Source organism: Lagenorhynchus albirostris, chromosome 16, assembly GCF_949774975.1.
Source record: "Lagenorhynchus albirostris chromosome 16, mLagAlb1.1, whole genome shotgun sequence".
In the NCBI taxonomy this organism is placed as follows: domain Eukaryota; kingdom Metazoa; phylum Chordata; class Mammalia; order Artiodactyla; family Delphinidae; genus Lagenorhynchus; species Lagenorhynchus albirostris.
This window is the reverse complement of record NC_083110.1, coordinates 59861453-59872653: the sequence shown is the minus strand read 5'-3', so window position 1 is coordinate 59872653 and position 11201 is coordinate 59861453. Positions and strand designations below refer to the sequence as shown.

The 11201-nt window shown below is 43.3% G+C and overlaps 1 long non-coding RNA gene across 1 annotated transcript; it reads left to right on the top strand.

The window, feature by feature from the left end:
* Nucleotides 1–2968, top strand: LOC132507106 (uncharacterized). The gene is made up of 3 exons (XR_009536055.1): nucleotides 1–251; nucleotides 1853–1946; nucleotides 2813–2968. It is a non-coding gene; the product is annotated as an uncharacterized LOC132507106 (long non-coding RNA).
* Nucleotides 2969–11201: the final 8233 nt, after the last annotated feature.

Below are 11201 nucleotides of genomic sequence, written 5' to 3'. Positions count from 1 at the left end.
TGTATATCTGGGACAAACAGAATAAAAATATGACTGAGGCATAATGTGCAGGAAAATGGTGAAAGAGATGGCAGATGAAGCTGGAGAAGCAGGTTGAACCAAACTTTAAGCCAAGCTAATAGAAACGAGGCGAAGATGGAGCAGGAAACACGACTCAGGCTGCTCTGTGTGTTTACAGAAAATTTGATTATACACTGGGACCAGCTTGTGGGACCACCATGATCCAGAGAGACTCCATAACACTCCTGAAGGTACGTGGCCATAAAGAAAGACCTCGAGGGCCCTGGCCACGCATATCTTCTACTGGTGTCAATTGTGGGGCTATGTGTCTCCCCATTTCCTAAGGGACGTTTCACAAGTGGATGACTGCCAGGGTGACAGCAGTCCAGTCCGGAAAACACTTTAGCAGGCACAAGGTTGGCCACAGGAACCACAAAGGTGACTAAAGCAGAGTCACTCCCCTTTGCGTTCACAATCTGGCTTTGGGGAAAAGAGAGAAAGGAAAATCTACAATTAATTCTAACATGATGTGATAGTATTATTTACAACAGGCCCTCTTGACAGCAAGCACTACGGGTGGCTCAGGGAATCTAGACTCTGATTCCTGAGAGTATTACTTATGATGTGGGGACAGAAAGACGGAACATGGGAAATCAGGGAACCATTGGAGGTAGAAAGGAACGTGACATGTTCGACTCACAGGAAAGAGATGCATGTGGACATCAACAAGGCTGGATGAGTGAATGAGACGATGGGCGCCTGGACAAATTAGTTTATGCTGATGCAAGAAAATGCTTCATTTCCAGTTTCCTAGATTATGGAAGAAGACTGCCCATCACCCTGCTCCCCTTTGTTGTTCTAATAAAAAGGAGCACTAGGTGGCATCATACTACCAAAAGTCCTCACCTTCTAGAGCCTTTGGGAGAAACACTCTCCAGATTGGGTCAGCCCCTATTTCGACAAATAAGAGTGCTTCTATCTCATTTTTCATTACACCCACTTAATTTATTTACTGAGCACCTACTATATGCCCAGCCCTCTCCTGCACGCTGTGGAGACTATAAAGGATTTGAAACCGATCGGGGCCCTGTGGGGCTCCCGGGCATGGAGGCCTTTTTGTCCCCCATTTCTAGTAGGCAAGACTCTAGCCTCCATGACCTTCCCTGTGTTCCAAAGGGCAGATTTGAACAGTTGCTAATCAAGGGAGGAGCAGCCAGGAAACCACCTGTGGCAAGATTAAAGGGACCAAAAACGCTCATCAAGATTAGGAGACCCGACCATCTGAGACCCTGCACACACCCTAATCTTGTCAGCAACCCCACCCTTGGGAAGTATTGTCATAAAACTCCTCATCAAATCCTCCTGGGTTGGGACATATAGTTTTTCGAGGCAGGAACCCGCTGTGTCTCCCCTTGCCTGGCAAAGTAATATAGCTCTCCTTTTCTACTTCACCCAAAACTCTGTCTCCAAGATTTGATTCTGCGCTGGTGGTACAGAGGAGCTGAGCTTTTGGCATCAGAGTCAAAAGGCTCTCCCCACTAAAGGATCATAAAGAGAAGCAAAAGATACTTGCCACCCCTCCTCCACACACAAACACATTTTAAACAGTCCAAGGCAGGATGCCTGAGCACTGAAATGAGGATGTTAAGACATAGTATCTTGTGTAATCTGGCCCCGTTAGCTTTCTGGTGCCTTCTCCCACCACTCACTCCTTGCCACAATGGCTTCTTTCAATTCCTTGTATATGTCATGTTCTTCCCTGCTGCTTGGCATTCACAAAGGCTGATCTCTCTGTCTGGAATACTCGACCCTCCCTCTTCACCTGACTAACTCCCATCCATCCACCCTTCAGATCTCACTTCCTCAGGGGACCTTCCTGACCTGCCCCCAACACCAGACTACCTTTTCAAGTACCACGAATTCTGCTTCTTGGATCATCCCACATGGTAATTAATTATGTATTCACGGAAATGGTGGTTTCATATCTGTCCTTGTTGTCGAACCCAAGTTTGTGTGCCCGATGCACAGTGAAGCCAAACAAACGGAAACGTCGGAGTTTGGAGTAGAGAAAGGTTTATTGCTAGGGTCCAGCAAAGAGAACCGCCAGCTTATGCTCAAAAAGCCGGAATGGGGCCGTGGGGGGGGGAGGAAAAGTATAGGCAAAATTTGGGGTGTGGGCTACAGGGTGTGACCATCTTCTGATTGGTTGGTGGTGAGGTAACAAAGGTGGTGTTCCTGGAATCTCAGTCATCAGCCTTCAGGTTCCAACCAGTCTGGGTTCCTCCTGCTTACGTTCAGCCAGAAGTTACCAGCTTCCGCCTGGGTGGAGGCCCTAGTTCACATAGAAGAACGCAGAGATACATTGTATGTACATCCTTTGTTGGGACATACATTATTGTTTCTTCTTTGTTTCTGCATTCCCTCCATCCCCTACTTAGGAACTGTTTGAATCTGCCCTTTGGAACTCAGGGAAGGTCTAGGAGGCTGAAGGCTTTTTCCTACAAATAAGAAACAGGAGACAGGAAAGGCTTTTGTACCCAGGAGGGCCCCGTTGCATCCTGCTCAGTTTCATCTTTTCTACCAGGCTGCCAAACAACAAGAGAACAAGGATCACTTTTTCTCTAGTTCAGCCCTGTCTCCACTGGTGTTACAGGCTGAACTGGGTCCTCCTAAAATTCTTATGTTGAAGCCCAAACCCTCAGTACCTCAGAATGTGACTGTATTTGGAAATAAGGCCTTTACAGAGGTAAATAAGTACAAATGAGGCCATTAGGGTGGGCCCTAATCCAAATCTGACTCCTGTTCTTATAAGAAAAGGAAATTTGGACACACAAAGAGATACCAGAGATGTGGGCACACAGATGAAAGACACAGGGAGAAGAAGGCCATCTGCAAGCCAAGCGGAGAGGAGAAACCAAACCCTCCAACACCTTGCTCTGGGATATCCAGCCTCCAGAGCTGTAAGCAAATAAAGGTCTGTTGTTTAAGCTACTCAGTCTATGGTTCTTTATTATGGCAGCCCCAGCAAACTAATACAAACGGCCATCACTCCTCTACAGTACGTAACTATTAAGTGAGTGACTACTGAACGAGTTCTGAAATAAGGAAGACCTGTGAAGGATGGTATTAGAAAGGTACATGGTAGACGAGGGTCTTGAACTTGACCTTAAATGATACATGAGTTAGATACATGGAAGAAAAGAGAAGGAATCTCAAGTGTGGGAAACCGGCACTGGGCAGATACCAAGGCAAGAATGCAAAAATCCTGCTACAGGGAGGGTGGGGTCCCTATCAGGGACCAGTGGACACATGTTGATATGAGGGTCTGGGTGAATGGTGGAGCCTTTGGAAGAATGACAGAGAAGTAGCTACAAACTCAAGGACCAGGGAGAGCCAAGGACACACCCATTCGTTCTGCCAGATAACTTTAATATATGATCATGATCTGTAATACATATGCAAAGCTCCTGGTTTAAACCTGGATATAAGTGCCTCTTTTTTAGCTTCCTTAGGACTTACAAGCTATGTGCTGTGACTCAGTAATAAAAACAGCATTTTCTGTACACAGTGCTCCCCTCTTCAACAGCATCCAGTGAGGCTGTGAAATGAAACTCCAGAAACGCTGACATGCGGCTCTACATGGAAATTCCAGCCTGCAATGCAAAACAACTGTGCCCTAAAAGAAACCTATGCCTCTAATGGATCAGAGAGGTTCTAGAAGGAATTTGGGGGGAGTCAAATAAATGAACAAGGAGGGGAATCCACAGGCTCGAGAGAGGAAGGGAGGGTTGGGGGAGGGGCTCCCTTGGTTGTTGATGCCTCTTCACATCCTGGTTGCAGTCCCTGAGCGGGTCCAGTAACACCTGCTCTCTTGGGTTCTGCCAGATATTTTGCATCCTCCTAACAAATTCACCGTATTTGTTTAAGCAGCAAGTTTGCACTCTTTATCCCCCCCACGCCCACCCCGCAAAAAAAAAAAAACCCAAAGACAAAATAAGACAAACACAGGTCCTGTTTGCATAGGCATTGTGATATCATTGGATTTAGTATCCATGAAATCTAAACACTGCATTTGGAACCCCAAAACAACATGGGAAAAACTGCTCCAGTCATCATAGCTAACACTTCTCCTACAGGCTGTTGGGAAGATTAAAAGACCACGTGCTGCAGAAAATTGTTATCATTCATCAGCCGACCCCACGCTCACCTTAAATGACAGAACAAAGTCCCAGCTGCCTAGTGCTCTCCAAAACTGTTTGGGCCATATTTTATTCCTTTAATCTGCTCCTTTTCCAGCCTGTTGCAGACCTAACTTAGCAGAACATTTGCTGAGCGTTTGACATCGATTCCCAAAGGGTCTCCATACAAACTCCCCTCTTGATACCAGAGGAGGCAACAAAGCTCGGGCAGATTTATTAGGCAGATTGAAAGGTCAGGCATGAGGTGGAAGCAGCGGGCAATCTGCCACTGCAGGCGATCGATCTTGCTACAAGGAGACAGTGTCACAACCCAGTCATCTTAACTGCCTTGAATTTTATTGGCTTAACAGCAACTGCACCTCTCCCCGTTGGTCAGATTCCTTCTGGGTATGACTGGATAGGCTAGCTTATTCAGTGGGTGCTTCTTGCCCAAGAGGCCAGGCCAAGGTTGCAGTCTGATGTCCTACAAACCAACCAACTAACCGGTTAGCTTGGTTAAAAAGACTGAATAGAGCCACACAACCTGTTCCTACTACAAATAAACAAACAAACAAATAAATAAATTGACTAAATAAATGAGTGAAGAAGTAAATAAGTGAATAAATAGAATTTTTAATAGTCACGTTAAGAGAGGGAATTGTAGGCACACACACACACAAAATCAAAGCACAAATCCTTTCGATGATGGGCCAATGCTCTTGTTTCTATTGAGTTCTATTTGCTGAAAACACCGTATTGTCAAATACCTCTAGTCTTTACATATGCTGGTGCCTTGTCTGGAATATCCTATATCTCCTTTGTCCAGTGAGCTTTTTTAAGACTCAACTCAATGTCACCTCCTCCAGGAAGTCTTCCCCTGTTTGGCACACCTTCTCTGTATTACTAGACAATCTGAGCATCCCTCTACCAATGCGCTGTGTTATAATCATGTGTTTATTTCTATGTCTCCCCCACCAGACTGGAAAGACCACTCTTTTCTTTAATACATCTATGGTGCTGAACCATAAGAGACACTCAAAACAGGAAGTTTGGTAAAGGAAGGGAGGAAGGAAAATGGAAAGAAAGAAGGAAGGAAGGAAGAGAGGGAGGGAGGAAGGAAGGAAAAATACAATTAGTTTATGCACTCAGGCACACAGCAATTACTCTTGGGATTGATTAGTGACTAGCTAAAAGCTGTTGGAACACAAACATTTAAGATTCTAAGGTAGTTAAATGAAATCATCTCCAAGTATACACTAGGTCCTCAAACAGAAGTATTAAGTATTACTATAAAATGCATGTATCTCATTTCTCTTTCCATCTTTGATGCAAGTGCCAAAGAACCAAGTCTTTTTTTTTTTACCCACAGGGTTGCGTGCACAGTAGGTACTCAATAAAAATTACGATTTGCTTCTCATAACAGCGAAGATAAGCATCTGTAAAGTGAAACTCTTTGCTATCTTAAAGGAATAAACTCTTTTCTACCCTGTAGATAGGTTGCTTTATTTCCATATCTGCTGCCAGGTCTACCGAAAAACAAAAAAGTTATTTTTGTTATAATTTGTTATTTTCAATAAGAAAAAAATGTCTGCTGAGCATCTACTGTGAACAGGTGTTCTCTGAGGCAATGCAAAGGAGGCAAAAAGCCTCGAAGCCTCCCCCTCCAAGCCCGCCAAACGAGCTTGAAACCCAGTTTAAGATAAACGGGACAATTCAAACATCCAGGATGGTAGAGACCAGCCTAAAATACCATTGTATTTTAGAATCTAGCACCGTAATATGCAAACTATTTCTATAAAGGACCAGATTAAGAGACATTTTGGGCTTCACAGGCCACACAGTCTCTGTAGCAGCTATTTGACTCTGCCATAAGCACAAAGCAGCCACATAAATGAATGGGCTTGGTTGTGATCCAAGGAAACCTTATTTACAGAAACAGGTGGCGCTCTGGAGTTGGCCTGCCAGCCAGAGTTGCCAACTCCTGATTTAGCACAATGCCTGGCATATAGTAGGTGCTCATATATTGAATGAATGAATGAGTGAATGAACAAATGAGGGAATGAAGATTTTCCTAAGGTAATGGCATAGTGATTTGTCTTAAAGCCCCCTGTGTACCATCATTAGACATTAAGTACAAGGAGAGAAATGAATACCTCCTGAACAGAAATAAGCTTGATAGGAATTATCTAACAGTCTTTCCCACTCTCCAAGTAGTGCGTGTGGATGGAAACTTAGCAAGTACAAACCACTAACAGCGTTCATAACAGAGATGTGAACTAGAAGAGTAGTTTAAAGAAGAATATTTTTCAAATTGTGGATCATGACTCATGAGTAAGTTGTGGCCTGCGTTTTGTTTTCAAAAAAGGATAAGAGATGCAAAGAGAAAAAGAAGAGGGAATACGCCAAGGTCTATCACATGTAGTAAGCATAAGGATTGTTTCTAAGGAAACTGTCTTTCACTTACAATGTACTGGTATGTGAGAGTATATTGGGTTCTGGGGTAGAACGTATTTTCAAAAAAGTTTGAAAAATGTTCTAACTATTATAATCTCATTGTTGGGGAAATTCAATGTATTTGTACATTTGAAGGGGATTTACTTCAACATAGCATAGTAGTTGAAGGCAAGATTCTGGAGCCAAAGTTCCTGGTTCAAATCCTGACTCTGCCGCTTATTAGCTGTGTGACCTTGGGCAAGTTACTTCACCTCTCTGGGCCTCAGTTTCTTTACCTGTTAAATGGGAATGCTAATGATCCTATTACATGGGGTTATTATGAGAATTAAACAAATTGTTATATGTAAAGCGCTTAGAGCAATACCTAACACGTAGTACAGGTTTTAGCTATTATTATGCTGTCACTAACCAATAATGTGAACTTGAGTATGTGACCTAACTTCTGTGGGTTTCATTTTTGTTGGTAAAAAGTCTCCAAAGGCCCTGCTGGCACCAACATTCCAAGAAGGGGTGGGAGGTGGTTTCCCTACACAAACCTGGAGGAAAGAAATAGCCAAATGCAAATCATCCATCCTGTAAAATGGACACCTTTGAGGTCTCAGCAAAGCAGCCTGTTCCAAAGAAAAAACCCCATAAGCCAACTTGTTATTATCTCTCTAAATTGCATGCAAAGGTGAATTCAGGATGGTGAGGGATTGACCAAATTAAGGAAAATGCTCTTTTTTTCCATCCATCAGACCCTTCATGACCAGCATTGGCTTCCTGTCTCTCCCATTGCCATGTATTTTATTCCATATACTGGGATAACCACAGCTGGGGTGAGCAGGAAATCTGTCCCCATGTTTGTTTGGTTTTTTTGTTTCCAACATTCCTGGCTGTGAAGTACAGTGTGAGGCTGTCCCGCAGTTGGTCCGGCGTTGGTCACAAGTCACCTTTCACTGTGGAATTTGAAGTCACGTCTAGCACCAAAGATCATGAAAAAAAATTCCATTTACTTTCACACACACACACACACACACACACACAAGAAGCCAACAGAAAAATAGGTGAAGTTATTACTGATTATTTACAAATAAATAAAAATGGTCAGTAATAATGTTCTGTTCAGCCTCATTTGTATTGATAATTAAAGAAATGCACATCAAGACATTGAGATATCTTTTTTCACCTATAAAAGAAGCAAGCTAATTAAAGTTAGGAAATAGCCAATGCAGAAAAGGATGTGGGGAAATAAACATTCTCATGCACTTATGAGAGTCTAAATTGGTGAAACTTCTCTGGAGGACAATTTTGCCATAAATAGCAAAAGAGTAAATGTGCATAACCTTTGACCAGCCCTGAAACTATGAAGGCATTGAACTAAAGCAGCCTATATATAGACTTCTCCTCGGAGGAAAATAAAGTCCTATTTGTTTAATTTCTTGTAGGCTTAGACACACATAAAATTATAGTCAGGTATTCTATTCCTTGCAACCTAACACATTCCTGATTGATAAATCTGAAAAGAAGGGGGGTGGGGGTAAAAGAGGACATTCTTATCTTGCACTAATTTTAACATGAAGCCTTCTAGTATTTTCCTATTGAGCATGATATTGGCTTTGGAACTGAATTTCACTCTTCACTTTGATCATACTACAGAAGTGTTGATCTATATTTGTATGATGAATTTTTTCTAATAGCTCTAATCTATGGTGATGATATCTCAGTTTTTCTTTTTTGATCTATTTGTGATGTAATATTCTTCTGATGTGCTACTGAGATTCTGTGTCAATATTTTATTTAGGATTGCGAAAACTGTATTCATAAATGAAATTAGTGTGTTACTTTATTTTCCCCTTTTTAATGAGTTATTTTTATTGTATTTTTGACTGATATATTACTACTGACTTAAGAAAAAAAAGAATTCCACCCATTGAGGGTTTTTTAAATGTAAATCACTAAACTTTTTATTTCTACATATTGTATTCGTACTTTTTCAAATTTGCCTATTTTTTCATAGTGCTATGTTCTATCATTCTGTCTCTGTAATTATGTTGAAGGTAACTATTTTACAGTCTTTTTCAAATTGTTCTACTGCCTCAAGTTCTTAAGGGGCTAATCTCCTGTTTATTACTGATCCAGTCCCGCATGTGGTTCATTGCCTAGTTGGGTTTTTAATTCTTATTATAAACTCATCTCCAATGGAATTTGTTTTATCTGTTAGAGATCAGAAAAAACAACTGTGCTTTGCATCTACTTCTGACAGGACTGAGGGGATTCCTCACTTTGGAACCAGCTTTTATATTCTTTCTTGACTTCAGGATGGGTAATATAGATTGGGACCTCACACCTAAGCATGACAGAGGCAGACTAGTGGTTTCGGTTCCTACAGCACACATTTTTTAATTCATTCAGAGCCCCCAGAGAAACCACAGACTTCCTTGCTGTGGCACTCCTAAGATCCTTCCCAGGGTGTCGGCTTTAGGCAGGGGTCTCAAGTTCAGATCTCTGCTTTTCTAGAATACAGGGCTTGAGTTGGTACCAACCCCAGTCCTCAGCCATTTGTGTTTATATTCATGTCAAATACCCCTATTTGTCTTTGAGTTCCTTCTTCCTGTCTCACACCTAGCTATCCCCCTTTCTTTCTTTCAATTGTTGATTTTTTTTTCAGCGTTTTTGTGTTCAGCAGAGGTTCCCTGAATTCCCTTCATGTTCCCAGAAGTTGAATCTTTGTACTTTCCTATCTTTTAAAAACCATTTCTAGGGCTTCCCTGGTGGCACAGTGGTTGAGAGTTCGCCTGCCGATGCAGGGGACATGGGTTCGTACCCTGGTCTGGGAAGATCCCACGTGCCACGGAGCGGCTGGGCCCGTGAGCCATGGCCGCTGAGCCTGCGCGTCTGGAGCCTGTGCTCCGCAACGGGAGAAGCCACAACAGTGAGAGGCCTGCGTACCGCAAAAACAAAACAAAACAAAACAAAAACAAACAAACAAAAAAAACCCTTTCTAGAATAAGGACAGGGTGCTGGAAACTACATGGCAGGTGGGGGGGGTGTGTGTCTAAATCAGGAGTGCGGGTTCAAGGAAGACTTCCTAGAGGAGAAATCACCTGTTCAGCAGACCTTAAGACTGAGCACACATTAGCCAGGCAAAGAAAATGTGTGTGCATCAGGGGTGACAGGTTGGATGAAGAGGTGGGGTGAAGGCTGCAGGCAGGAAGATAGAGCCCATGTGAACATCCAAGGGGGGAAAACAAACCTCATATCACATTCTGAGAAGCACAAGTTCCAAGAACTACAAGAAGTTTGGTGTGGAAAATGGAACGAGATACGCGCTTGAGGAGATAAGTAAGGGCCAGTTCATGAACGACCATGGGCCTGGTTAGGACAGTGGACCTTGTGCTGAGAACAGAGTGGAGCTGAAGCTGACCATCAGGTCATGGAGAGTGAAATCACCAGGTTTGAAAGAAAAACAAAAGTAATAGATGTTGCTTGTATAAGCAAATATACACAGCCAGTTAGAAAATGCTAAAACAACTTTGCACACGGGACAATCCCAGAGGGCATTCAAGCACGAACCTTGGCGTTCCACCATGCATAACCCTGACTTCTTACCCCAAGGAGTACAAGGCATGCTAGTGGTGCTCAGTCCAGGGTCCCCACATCCCAGGTATTTCCCCCACCTGCTTTGGGGTAGGTGGGTGAATACCCCACCTATCCAACTAGCAGACGTTTTGGAAATACATCGCCCTTTCAAGAATGTTTGCCCAGATCACCCTATTCCCCACCCCTCCCCACCAGCCCCCAAAACTCTGCCATAACTGTCCCTGATGTAAGGAAAGAGCTGTGCGCAGCTGCAGAAGCTTGAAAACAAGAGTAACCTGGGCCAAGGGCCAGGGGGTCTATTTTTAGAACTTGTTCTCATTGCCTGTTTATCTTTCAGACCCAGCCTAATGTCTTCCAGGCGACTGTTAAAGCTATTTGGCTGGCTTGCCGAGGAGAGGAAGAAGGTGATCTAAAACCAAACTGCAGTGGCAATGGTGATACTCATTCGGACAGTGTGTTCTCGTAATTGCCCCCAATGTACCCTCAATGCCGTTTGATTCCCGCTAGGTAGGATTTATTCAAGCCTTTCCCAGCCACTTTTACTGGCTGTGGAATTTGGCCAGGTCACAAAGAGAAGATAATAGGTTATGGATTTCATAACCCATCAAGTATGACCAGGGTGCTGCTGTCCCTCCTGGCCTTGTTCCTCGGGTCTAAAATAGGGGTCTAACATCCCAACTGTAAACAGGCTTCAGACAGTAAAGCGCCCTCTACAGATAAAAGCATTTAGTCATGACTCTCCTTTGTGCCTGGTTACTAACGAAAAGACAACGATGCATTCATTTATCATAGCACTTGGTGAGTTATTTTAATCCACTCAAGCGGCAAAAGAGAAAAGGGCCGGCGTTGTGTCTCGATTTATATTTCCCTCCAGAGAACAAAATAGGTGGCCCCTGGAATTCCACAGCTTGTAAAACGCGCCGCGGAAAACGCTTGTAGGCGTGCTGGAACTTAACCCCTTCCTTTCCGCCGGCCCAGAACGAATTT